Source organism: Alexandromys fortis, unplaced genomic scaffold (genome assembly GCF_014885135.2).
Source record: "Alexandromys fortis isolate MF-2015 unplaced genomic scaffold, M_Fortis_MF-2015_v1.1 scaffold_55, whole genome shotgun sequence".
In the NCBI taxonomy this organism is placed as follows: Eukaryota; Metazoa; Chordata; class Mammalia; order Rodentia; family Cricetidae; genus Alexandromys; species Alexandromys fortis.
In genome coordinates, this window is record NW_026067936.1 from 5077539 (window position 1) to 5090825 (window position 13287).

The 13287-nt window shown below is 39.1% G+C and overlaps 1 protein-coding gene across 2 annotated transcripts in view; it reads right to left on the reverse strand.

Moving 5' to 3' along the window:
* The window catches only part of Unc5d (unc-5 netrin receptor D), a 506477-nt gene that overhangs the window by 197445 nt on the left and 295745 nt on the right, over window positions 1–13287 (reverse strand). The window lies entirely within an intron of this gene.

A 13287-nucleotide genomic window follows, 5' to 3' on the forward strand; every position in this document is an offset into this window, starting at 1 on the left:
ATTTAATGCATTTATACAATGGAATATTATGCAGAAATGAAAGATTCGAAAGTCATGGCATTTAAGACTTAATTTATAGACAATGAACTGCTAAGCAATATAGCATAGTATCTCAATAATATATATATTTATGTCTATTATATAATATATATTTATTAATATTGAAGAAATATCACCAGGCAAATATGTACTTGTTACAGAATATACCTACTTCCATATGAGAGTACAAAATGAAAATTAAAACTCTTTCTTGGGTAGCCCTTCCCTTTATGAACATCAATGTTCAGAAAAATGTGCCACAGCCACTTTCTTTCACACTGTTGAGTAGGGACTGGACCCTGTCGAACAGTGAAGGTACTTTAGTGGAAAGTGCCATACAGCATCCTGGCCCACTTACTACAATGCTCTCACAGCAAAGGTAGACAGTACACAAGCAATTAAGGGGTAGAATGATGAGAAAGAGGCAAAGAAGGAAGAGGGTCCTCAGAGGCAGCCCAGTGCCTGGAGGGAGGTTTCACTGAGAAGGATTCAAGCTGAATGGGTGGATCTCACCATCTTACAGAATGCACGCTAGGCTGACCTGATAGTGTCTGGTTTTCACTGATTTAAATCGTGGATCTCCAGGGTTGGAAAGATGTCTCAGTCATCAAGTGCTTGGCTTTGAAAGTGGGAGGACATGAGTGCTGATCTGCAGAACCCACAGGAAATGCCAGGCATGGGGCACGAGCCAGGGACAGTGAGATGGAAGGGAAGCCAGCAAACTAGCCTACACTGTTTGACAAAGTCCCAGGTCATCTAGAGAGCCTGTTTCCAATCAAAGTCAGAAGACACAGAGGGACCATGATCTGTGGCTATCCTCTGATTTCTACATACATGTATGTTTACAACCCATACATGCATGGATATACACACATACACCACACACTCACTCACTTTCACTATTGCCTCCATTTTAGCACTCTCTTTTTATGTTTTTATTTCTAATATCTAAAAAAATGCTTTCATTGCTACCTCTCTTGAATTGGGGAAGGATATTCTTCTGACATTTCTTCTCGCAGTATTAATTGATGAGGCAGAGTCTGAATATATTTCTACCCTTTGATCTCATCAGTAGTTGTGTATCAGATAATAATTATGTTATTATATACAAATAAAATTAACTGAACTACATATATGATGTATAACCTTAAATATTTTAGATGTGGTTAAAGAAGATAAAACTATCAGTTGTAAACAATAAATTGTTCGAGACTAATCTCTGTTATAGAAGAAGCCCTATAACAAAATTATTTAACATTTCAAACCTTTACTTCTCAATGATTATGGTTGCCATTAATTACTTTTTAGTGTCTCGGCATTAGGCAACATTTCTGGGATGATCAGATACATTCATCTCTGCAAACACCAAAGACTAGATAAAACACGCCCACCATTTGCAGGGTCCCCACAACTTGTCTGGACTGTACACTGAGCCAGGAGTCAGGGCAGAAGAGCACCCTGTTTTTATGTTATTGTTTCTAGGTTCACTCTGACCACATCTATCAAAGAGAGAAGCTAAGATGACATAGCCTTCAAAACTCAGTGACCCGTGAATTCAAGCACTCCTCCAATTTTATTTTAGTGGTTGGGCTGGGGGAAGAGTTTTCATCTGTTTTCACTTACTGTCACATCTCTATGTTTTGCTTTAGATGCAGGATGCCCCTTACCCCAGGTTCATGTCTTTGAACACATGGACTCTAGCTGGTGGTACTGTCTCGAGAGGATGTGAGACCTCCTAAAGGTGGAGCTTGAGAGTCATAGCTCAAGTCTCTCTCTGCTTCCTGATTCCCCAGACACAATTGGGCCTCACTCACCATTCCTTCCTTGCCTTAAAATAGAGCTAAAATAAATCTATCTGTAGGCATTTTGTTCCAGTAAGGAAAGCAATACACCTTGGTACCTGGAATGGCATTTACTGTCTCCTGATGAATATTTGTTAAATGACAGGATGAATTAATTAAGTTATTTATAAGTTTCCATTTCAGCTCTTGTCACTTGATAACGTTCTCAGAAGTGGAGATGATGAAGAAAACATGGGCAGATATGTTTAATAACACATCTTTAATAACAAGACTGTTATTAAAATGATGTACTTATCCACCGTCTTTTTCACATATGTGTGCATGTGTGTGAGCACGTGACATTCCCATGTGTGACACCATCAGTATAAACCAAGTCACTGCGTTTTCTGTTCCCTGCCACTTTTCCCTGCACTCTGTTACCCTGTCCATTTCTATAGCTGAATGTCAACAAGTCTCAAGATGACTAGAATCACAGTAAGAGGGGTAGGGAAGAGAAGCCGGAGGTGAGGAAGCCAGGCACGTGTCTAGTTTATAAATCATATAAATCAGCAATGAGTCATCCAGAGTCAGCTGCACCTGCCCCAAAGTGGCATATTTTAGGCTGGGCCATAGGACACAACAGCCACCTCTTCCTCACCCCATGCCCTATTTGGCCTTTTTCTCATTTTCCTTTCACGCTACTATGTTAGAAAAGTCATTGTAGCACACGAAAATCAATAAAAATTCAATTCCGAATAATAGTTCTCTGCTGCTCGGCAACACCAGGGACTTATCGGCTCATTCAATGTTCTGGCAGTTAATGCAATGAAATAAAAATAATTTACTCATTCAAACCAAATCAGCCAGTGAAAAATCATAGCCATTTTTTAATGGTCATAGCCGAAGCCATTTGTTAAGACGCAGGAGGATGACACGGTGTCCCATTAGTTGTCCAACTACACTGGTTTCAAATCAGGTTTGAATCTTTCCCACCCTGTTTTTTCAGAAGGAACAACAAACCACATTTGTCATACATAAAGGGAATTTGCAACCCAGCTAAATGCAGGACTTGTATTGTAACAAAAGGCCTGATTCAAATGCATAGCAAATGCCCGGTAAAAGTGGAAGTCAGGGCCCAGTGCCTCTATTTGATTCTGCCTCAGTCTTCGGTCCGTTCCTGACTCCAGGTCCCCAGAGAAGCATATGACAAGTGCCCTGCCAGGTGACAGAACACTATCTGTGTCTCTCTGGCCAGCGTGGCTAAGACCTTTCTGTTTGCTTTAGGTTCAGATGACTCATATCGATAACAGGTTATTCACACCCCTCAGGTCACCTTGTCTTGGCTCTTCCAGGTCTAATTGCTACTCTTAGGAGTCCTCAAGTAACAGCTGATCATAAGACAAACTTCCACACAGAGATTCTTGCATGCCATCAGCACAGATGAGGCATTCCCCTGTCTATCTGAAACCCCTTGAGTATTACAGCTATAACTGACTTCTGTTAGAAAACTCAGTAGCAGCAATAGAGGGGCACATCTGCCACAGATAGAACAACATGGTACTCTCCATTTTCTCCATGTGACTTCTTCCCCCAGAGGACGGCAGTCTGCTGTCTCTGCCTACTGACACCCTGGTATGCTTGGCCAATGCAAGAAGTCCCGGCCCACAGAGGCTCCTCAAGGATGATGCCATGATCGTAAAATAATGTCAGGGCCATGAGAAACTTTGTGCCCAGTCATCCTTCTGGAAGGTGGCTGTCATTAATAAAACATTTTATCACTAGCATTGCCTGTCATTACTTTCCCTTGAAGGAGCACAGAATAATAGGTAGCCATGACAATGTAGGAAAATAGGTCTGGCTTTGCCAGCGGTAGGGATCCTGGTGGTGGCTGGAAAGAGTTGCCAGCTTGTGAAAGCACTTTGAAAATTTAGCCTGCTTTTGACTGAGCTGCTCCCAGCAAAGCACACTGTTTGGCTTCTCTCATTTACAAGGGCAAAAGAATAAATAAATAAATAAATAAATAAATAAATAAATAAATAAATAATAGAAGTGCATGCAGAAGTCATTAAAACCTGAGAATAGGATGACAAGTGGGAAACTAGTAATCTTAATTATGAATCTAAGACCGGTGGAAATCAAATATGCCTCACATTGGGACTTCAATGAACGAATCCATCTTCAGAGAACCATATCTCAAGAAAGAGAATGAGGTAATGACCACGTGTAAAATGGCCAGTCAAGGCAGAGAAGAGATGCGCACAACTCCATCATCTGGCTGGCTACTACGTCCTTGCTGCACATGCTCTGCCTCTGCCAGTCTCCTCTCAGCACTCTGTCAGGGTGAACTCAGCTTGTCCACGGCCACAAGGGCCTGCTTCTTTTGTGCTTTTCCCTGTCTCTTATCAGTACTGATTACTTCTTTTTAACATCAGGTCTTTTATTCTTATGAATGAGACTCCATAATGGTCCCTGAATGGAGCTGCTTATGGGTACATATGCTTGGTCTAGTGCGTATATGTGGTATACATGTTGTGCACAACAGGACCAATGTGACTGAAAAACACTTGGTACTATTTTCTCCCAGGAAGAAGCTTCAGGTAGGAGTACTACACAAACAAAACACACAGGTTAAGGATTTCTTGTGTCTGCTTTGTCTCCAAGTGACAAGGAATGAATTTCTGAGTCTTGGTTATATTGACTATTTGGGTGAATACGTGAAAGATAGTTGAATCTTCACTGAATTATACTAAAACTTCTCAACAATCACTGACAGAAAAATATAAAAACTCTTCAGAAATTATTAGGTAAAAATGTAACATGTTTTAGGGTTTTAAATAAAATAGGTAAATGTAATGGAATATTTTATATGTTCTTTTATCATGCCTCATGGAATGTTATAGGGAGAACTTGTCTATAAATCCCATATTCCACATGTGAGCATGACTGCTCTTTTTGCAATGCTAATGGGAAAAATTGAGTTCTAGGTGAATACAGATAACCACCAAATCAAAGTACTTTTGATGAAAAAGACAAAAAAAAAAAAAAAAAAAAAAACAGATACAGTGGCAAAATCGTCAGCTTTTCTGGGCTGCTCAATTCCCAAGCAGTCCATGCACAGTTCATCTTTCTCCTGTTAGAATTCCCAACTTGAAGATGCTTTATTCACACCTACAAGCACTGGCTTGCAGCCTGGCATCCTGATGAGCATTCCAATACACAATGAACTCCATGGCTGATGGAACCAAGTTTTAAGAATGACACAGACATGAAGAATCATCTCTGACTTTTCTCCATGACCTCCATAGCCCTCCACAGGAAATTAGAGAGCTATGAACTTGTGATGAGTTTCAGAAGAAATGACCTAAAAATAACCCCAAGCTTTCAATGCTCACCTCCTCATTATGATTCAGTACCATGACTGCAGAGAATGGGAATAAAAAAAGGAAGAAAGAGGCAAAAAACGAAAAGTCAACCCTGCAGCAAGAAGAAATATATTTTAACTGCATTGTTCAATCTTTGATTTTTCACTCACCCCGAATCTCTCTGAGGTGAAGAAGGTCAGCTAGGACAACATTTGCCAAGTGTCATGAGTATTGAAACAACAGAATATCCACTGAGTGCCTAGCACCAGGCCTGGCCCCATAATACATCTCTGTAGGAAGAAGGAAACCCATTTGCTTTCCTTAACCCTATCCTACCACATCATGGCGGATCGAAGTAATCATTTAGACCAAAACTTGTTAGAACCACATCTACAGTTGCTGTTAAATATTATAAGAAACCCTACTAAATATTACACATAAAATAAAAGCTCCAGAGAAAGCCAGATACTTGCTCTTGTGGATAATTTCCAGGAAAGGAGAATCAAAAAGGGTTCTGAACCAGGATCAACTGTGGGAAGCTGAAGAAGAAAAAAATCCACATAGAGAGAGGAAATGCTGAAGTATAGAAATAAATTCTCAAAGAGTCAGTGGTACATTTGGAGAGTCATTAGGTGGACCTGAGCTGCGGAAAGAGCATAATCCAGTCCTTTATTTATTTATTTTTTTTGTGAAGTTAAAAAAGGTACAGTAATTCTTTAAGAATTTTATAGAATGTAATTTGATCACATTCACATACACTATTGCCCCTAACTCCACCCCTACACCCTCTTTCTCAACTTTATATCTTTTTTTTTTTGCCAAAAAAAAATTGATGAGGACAATTTGTGCTGCTCATGTACTCACGGATGGGGAAACCCACTGGAGCATGGTGGGCTACAAGGGACTATGCTCTTGGAGGAAACAGACCCTCCATTTCTCCATATTTATCAGCTGTGCACAGCTTCTAGGTTTGAGTGGAGATTAAAGAGTTCTTCCTGTCTCCATGCTAGACTGTCAGTTGGTTTGATCTTGTGCAGTTCTTATGCAGGCAATCATAGCTCCTGTGAGTTCTTGAGAGCAATGATCTAGTCATGTTCAAAAGATGCTGTTTTACTTTGGTCCCCACCAAACTCTGCCTCTTAAAATATTTCTTTTCCTCTTCCTGTAATGGCACCTGACCTTGGTGAGAATGATATATTACATATGACTAATTGGAGTTAAAAAAAACTCATTCAGTTTTCTGTGTAGGAAATGTACCTAAAGCAATAGAGTGGAAGTGGGGAGAAGAGGAAGTTGACTAGAGCAACAGTGATTATAAGATAGACAGATCTATAGTATGTTTTGGAGGCATATTTATCCAAATTTATTGCTAAATGGTATAGGATGGAAGGAAAGAAGAGTCAAAGATGATTTTCATGTTTTATTAAAAGCACATGAGAAGCTATTACTGGAGCAAGAAGACTGGGGCATTAATGTGCTTCTGAGTTTGTCCTATCAGTATCATCTCAGCAATCAGTAGAGCTGAAGCTGGTTGGTTGAGCTCAAACGTCTAGTCCAGGTTTTCTGATTTAATTTCTTCATTCCTCTTTTGTTCCTATTCCTTCTCTGCAAACGTTTACAAATCTTCACTTTGGCCTTAGACCATCATCTAGCCCTGAAATGGTTACCTCTAGCCATATTCTAATTCTACCCTACATAGTCCAACATTTTGGAAAGAGTCATCCATCTCTAGCCTCTGATCTTCACATCTTTGTGCTAATTCCTAAGTCTACACATCTCATATCACTTCTCTCGTTGGTTGTCCTCAATGGCAGCTTTCATGTCAAAACCAATGGATACATCTTCCCATAATCTTTAGATAACACTGATCTTGACCATTTGTTCCTCAGAACCATCTCCACTTTGCCATGGACCACTTATTTTCTCTTCTGCTTTTATCTTTATCTTCCTCATGGGTTTCTCTGTTTCTCCCCTCTCCTCCTCAGGAATTTCACTCACAGCTCACCATCCTTTCTCTTCTCACCAGCAGTTTGAGAGCTGGAGAACACATAGAATGGAAAAGTACCTTAAGTGTTACTACTGAAAACTGTTCCTCCTATATTTCCAGTAGGAAATTATTCAAGTTACTCATGTTTCAAGGTCTCCAACTTAGTGCTTTGATGTTTACCTTATATCATGGGCTTCAGACTCAAAAGTAAACTACATGGTTAAAAATAGTCCATTGGCTATCACATGGGTCATACACATCTTTACACACTATAATCAAACAATAAACTTCATACTTTGTTCCTGAAAATAATTTCTTCTGTTATATTCATAAGTATACTTAATAGGATAGCTAGAAATTTAGCTACTTAATCCAGAAACCTAATCAGAAAACATCCCATATCTAATGTACCTAAAATTCCCTACTTTACCTATTCAGTTTCATATTTCAGTAGCCACATGCTCATGCTAATTCCTTTCCAGATAGATTCTCAGTCTTCCTCAAGAATTATGTTTCTTAGTAACTCAAGTGTATCTTGGGCCCCTGAGATCAGCAGCTGTCCTGGTGGATTCCTCATGCACACTGAACATAGCAGTAGCCAGACACTACTGAAAATTCTTATTTATATATTTGTCTCTCTCATTACACTATGAACTCTTCAAAGGAAGGAATGATATTTTGCTCTTGGGATACCTAGAACATTCAGTTCCTGAAATATTCACAGACGCTCAATTCCTCCCTTAAGTCAGCAACCTAAACTGCTATTTAGGAAATTTTTGGAATACAATCTTGGCTTTCCCTCCTTAGGTATAAAGATGTGATACTGACCTAAGAAGAGTCACTAGTCACAAAAAGTTTGCAAAGATGAAGAGACTTCATTTCTTTTTGTTGTTATTGTTTGGTTGTTTTGTTTTCTAACTGCTGGTTTGCTAGAAGGTTTACTTAGTGGAAAGACTGAATATTGATTGAAGTAAAATCTATATTCTCCTTGGCAATAAGACTTTACTCAAGTTTTTATAGAAATGGTCATCTTTGAGAAATTCAAGGTGAATTTCACTAAAGAAATATCAGACAGAATTAACCTGTGATTTCATTGAAAGGCAGTGACTACGTTTCTGCAAATTCTTTTTGGTAAAATAATAACTGGCAATAAATATCATGAAAGAACATTATCTGAGGAAATTTCATTTCTCTCTAACACATTTCTTTGCAGTAGACCCTATCTTTAAGGTTGTCTTTCATAAATATGCATGTGTTAAGAAAAAGTAGACCAATTTCTATTAATATTGTAGAAAGCGTTGCTCTTTGTTCACAGAAACACAGCTTCTAAGAGGTTTCAGTTTTCCATGCTCAAGAGTATCTACTGGCAAGAAAGGCAGGCCCAACTGTGGGTGACATCTAAGATGTATCACACCAAGTGTCTTTCATCTTTACAATTCTAGCCTAAAAATTCATCCAAATTTAGCATCCTGTCCCATACCTGATTATTTATATTGCCTAAGAGAAGTATTCACCATGCTATATCCATGGGCTTCAGATTTGTAAAGTAAATCTAAGTAGGTTTGAAATTATTAAAAACAAATTGTATCTGTTTATAATACATTTTCATTATTATTCCCTAAAGTTTAAACAATAAAGAAGAATATAATAATTTATAGAGACTCACATAAGAAAGTTTGAACAACTCCAACAACAACAAAAGAATTTCCAATACAAAATGAACCTAAATCTGCTGATCCAAAAAAATTGTTATTGGAGCCTTTCTGATTTTGGATGTATGGGTTGGAAATGCTCAATGGATAATGTAGATGCAGTTACCCCAATATCCAATAGACTCTGAAACCTGAAAATTTCTGGCCCCCAGCCTTTAAGAATACATTTGTTCAATATATACACAGAACTATAAGCAATCCAGAAGGGACTTACAGAATATGGTAGGAAGTGCCAGTACAATGCATTTATCATAAGCCACTTGAGCCACCAAGGGTCTGTACTGTAGGACCCTAAAATCCTATGGATAATGAGGGCTTCATACAGATGACCACACTGATTTTGTGGTTTCAGTAGTGTATGTCATTCAGATAGCATTTGAGGAAATGGTTCAAAATGATCTATCATGTCAAAAGTTCTTTAATGTAACTCTTCCAGTGTTTTCCTTTAAGTATGTGCAGATTGTACATGTCTAGAAATAACAATGTTGAAGCAATTAGTATCAGTTCATCATATAAGGAGACATCTCATTGACTGTCCCATTACTGGTGATACTAGACTAATTACTTAGGTGAGGTATAGCGAGATTATCCACTACAAATTTACGAGTACCATCTTTATGATTAATAAGCAGATGTGGAAAAAGACAGAATAAATGTAGTGGCACTTCATTTTCATTTTAATAAATAAAGATTGCCTGAAGATCTGAAGGTAAAACAGCCTCACTGGTAAGCCTTACAGACCAGGAAGTGGTGACACACACATCTGTAATTCCAGTAGCCGAACTTGTTGCTGTAGAAACCAGGCAGTGCATGCCTTTAATCCCAGTGTCAGTGTCAACATTAAGATTCTCAGTAAATGGCTTAAGGAAATTGCATGTAGCAGGCTGTAAAGTTTGTTAAAGTCTATTATGTCAAAATTGGTTTGAGATAGGTTTTAATGTTGGCCTGTCTCTCCATTTAGCTTGATGACCTAGAACCTGTATTTACCGTCATAGCACTGAGATTATGGAGTACAGGAGATTGAATTTAGAACCTCTTGAATGCTAGACTAGCACTCTATCAATAGAGCAAGACCCTTCACTCTTGATATCTCAAAATGCATAAACAACCCTACTATCCATCTTATCTAGACATTTAACGTAACTATATATTCTCAAATGCCAGTGCCAGACATATGCACCTTTCTTCTCCATGCGTACTGCACAGGGTGCTGCTATAGCAGGGACACGGATTCAGTATTGGTCCTGTCTATTTCCCAGCACTACTCAACACTTGTTGCCTTAGTACCTAGACCCAGTGATACTGCTGCTGGCTTTGTAGAAAAAACAGTCCTCTCCAAAATCTTGTATGATACAATTTCAGGGTTTCCCTAGGCTTCCAGGACTAGTTATTTCCTTTCTTACACAACTGCTACATATACAACCTGATGTTTCAGAGCTACCTTCACAGAGGTCATGTCCCTTGTAATTGCACAGGGCTCCATGCATGATTTAAGAGACTGCTTTCATGGCCCAAACTCTTCACTTTTAAACACGGAACTTTGTTCTTTGTGCACTGGGGCTCAGAAAGTATGCTCGCAGCTCTGCTTCTGTAGGCCCATGTGGTACCTTTGTGCAACCCTGATACTCATTAGTGTAGGACTTGGCAAGAAAATAGCATCTGCATGGCTTCAGGTGAATACAGCTCCATCCCTTGGTGTGCAGCCTAGCTACAGAACTGCAGCTGTATTTCAGCAATCATTCTTCCCATGACTAGATGATTTTACATAGTTTACAACATTATTCAGAGGCTAAGACTCTCACACCCTTCAATAATATCCTTTAAGTTAATATGAGGCTATAGGAAATGATTGACCTTTGGAAGAAAAATATAATATTTTCTCTCTTAACGTACGGACATTTTTCCATGGAAAAAAAATAAGGTTTCAAGCTTTTGTGCAGTTTATACTAGGTATTAAAGACTGGATTCCACAATGGAGGTGTGTGTTGCTAGAGAGTGTTGGAGCAGAGCAGGCAGTGTAAGCTGCTGAGGTCACATATGTAAGTCATAGGCTAACATTGTTATGATGCCTCATCATTTCCTTTCCCCTTTGACCTCTGCTTTACTACAGTGCTCATGATTAGTAGTCAGTTCCAGGCAAGGGAAGCCAAAGATGAGTCTTCAATGTTCTCATTAGCTATAGGCTCACAAGGAAGTCAGACAGCTGGGCATCATCATCATAAACAATCAACAGGTGCCCTTTCATGAAGAGGAGTCAGGCTTTTCGTGAATGGCATCGCTATCCAAAGAGATATCTACTACAAAGGTGATATATATGGTCTGCAAGAGACTCAGAAGGGTAAAAAAGAGGCAGGTAATAATAATGTTGGAATTTTGCATCAATTCATAATCTAAAAAGGGAAATGAATTCACAAATAAAAGTAACTTCAATTTGTAGATATAATGAAAACAGTTAAAAAAATGCTGTGGGAAGAGAGAAAAGACCGGGAAGATAGAGAAGGACACTTGAATTTGTGAAACTTGGAAGCTGTGAACAGTAGAGAACAGGTGTTTTGATGTCCAAATTGGCTTATGAGGCTGGTGAGGTCAACAGGGTTCAGAGACTAGTTAAGCTGGGTTCTATGACTAGAGCAGCAAGTACGATAGTTCTCAGATAAAGATAGAGAGATGCAGCTATGCATGTGCTCCAGGGAGACCAATGAACACAGGCAAAGCAAAGACAAGGAAAGCAAGCCTCACACCTCTGAACATAAGCATTTGCTTCCAAGCATCTAAGGCAGTGGTTCTCAACCCTCGTAATACTGAGACCCTGTAATATGGTTCCTTATGTTGTGATGAGTCCCAGCCATAAAATTATTTTTGTTAATACTTCATAACTGTAACATTATTACTGTTATGAAAAATAGATGCAAATATCTGATATGCGGGACATCTGATATCTGACCCTTGTGAAAGGTTATTTGATCCCCCAAAAGGGTCACGACTTACACAGGTTGAGAACCACTGTTCTAAGTAGTATCACTCACTCAGGCGGCAGTACACCTGTAAGGAATTCATGGGAAAAGACAGATATAAGAAGATACATCTGAAAAGTGTATGAACATTTGTTTATCCCCATATTTATGTACTTTTTTCAGGCAGGAAGCAGGGGGCACTAGCAGTTCTCAGCATATGAAACTACTTATTTAAACCAGGAAGCTGAGATGCACAATTGAGACAACTTAATGTTTTTTACTTTCCTTCAATTTTCTAAAGGAAGCCATGCCCCAAAAGCAAGGGGAAACAATCCTGTTTTCACTACCGCCTGTAAGTATAGAGCGCCCCATGGCTGCAAATGAGATTTTCCTAATTCCTTCATTCATTCTTGGCACAATTGCATAGATATTTTAGAGACATCTCAAAAAACATTGTATTTACATTTTTTCAGCATGGATCAAATTATGTTTTTTTTTTTAAATCAACAAAATAGTGGTTTCCTACTGTGTATTCTTCCAAGTGACCAACTTGCTAGAAAAGACTCAAGTAAAACATAGAAATATTTCCTTTAGTTCCCAGTCCCAAATTAGGAAAAGTACTCAAGTGTTAAGAAGGGTTTGCTTGACCAAGGGTCTAATGACACTGGCACAACATCTCAAAAGCAGCTGAAGGAGAGAAAGAAAAACAAGGAAAAAAAAAAAAGATAACATTAAGCTGCCAAATGTTCACCCATGAAAATAAACAACTACGAATAATTGAGTATTCTTGGTTTTGACAAAGGTCCAGCAGCAGATGCCACAGCGTGCTGTCTTCTCCCGTCAAGCTGAACCAGACGGATGAGGGAGGGCCTGTGGGAGTTGTTCCCTAGAGACAGACTTCTGCCAGCTTGGTGGCGGTCAATGTAGGCTGGCTTTATTTATCTATTTTTACTTGCCGAAACTCACTTTGGTAACTAGGTCTCAGCTATTTCCAGCCCCCAGTAGTTGATGGCCAGCCAACTTCTCCCTGTTATAACATAGAATGGCCACGGGAAAACAGTTCAGAGGGATGGCAGGCACAGTGGCTCCCAATACCACGTGTGTACGCTAGAGCATGACCATGAGGAGGCTCACAACTGACTCATAAATGAAAGAGAGGGGGAAACAACTGTCATGTTCCTCAAGAAAACACTCAAGTGCTCATCACGCTTTCTATTATGATTCAGCAGAAGACAACTCAGAGGGCTTAGCAATAAAAATACCCAAGCAATGGATGGACAGAAGGATCTCTGTTGTACTCTGCTAAGTGACCATCCCCTTTAGTCAAGCTGTCTAACTTTTTGCAACAAGTTGAACGAAGAAGTTTGCCAAATGGGTAAATAAAAACTCGAACAATGTTAAATGAAGGCATTCTCAGCTTTGTTATTCAAACTACAGGGCAGAAACTGACCA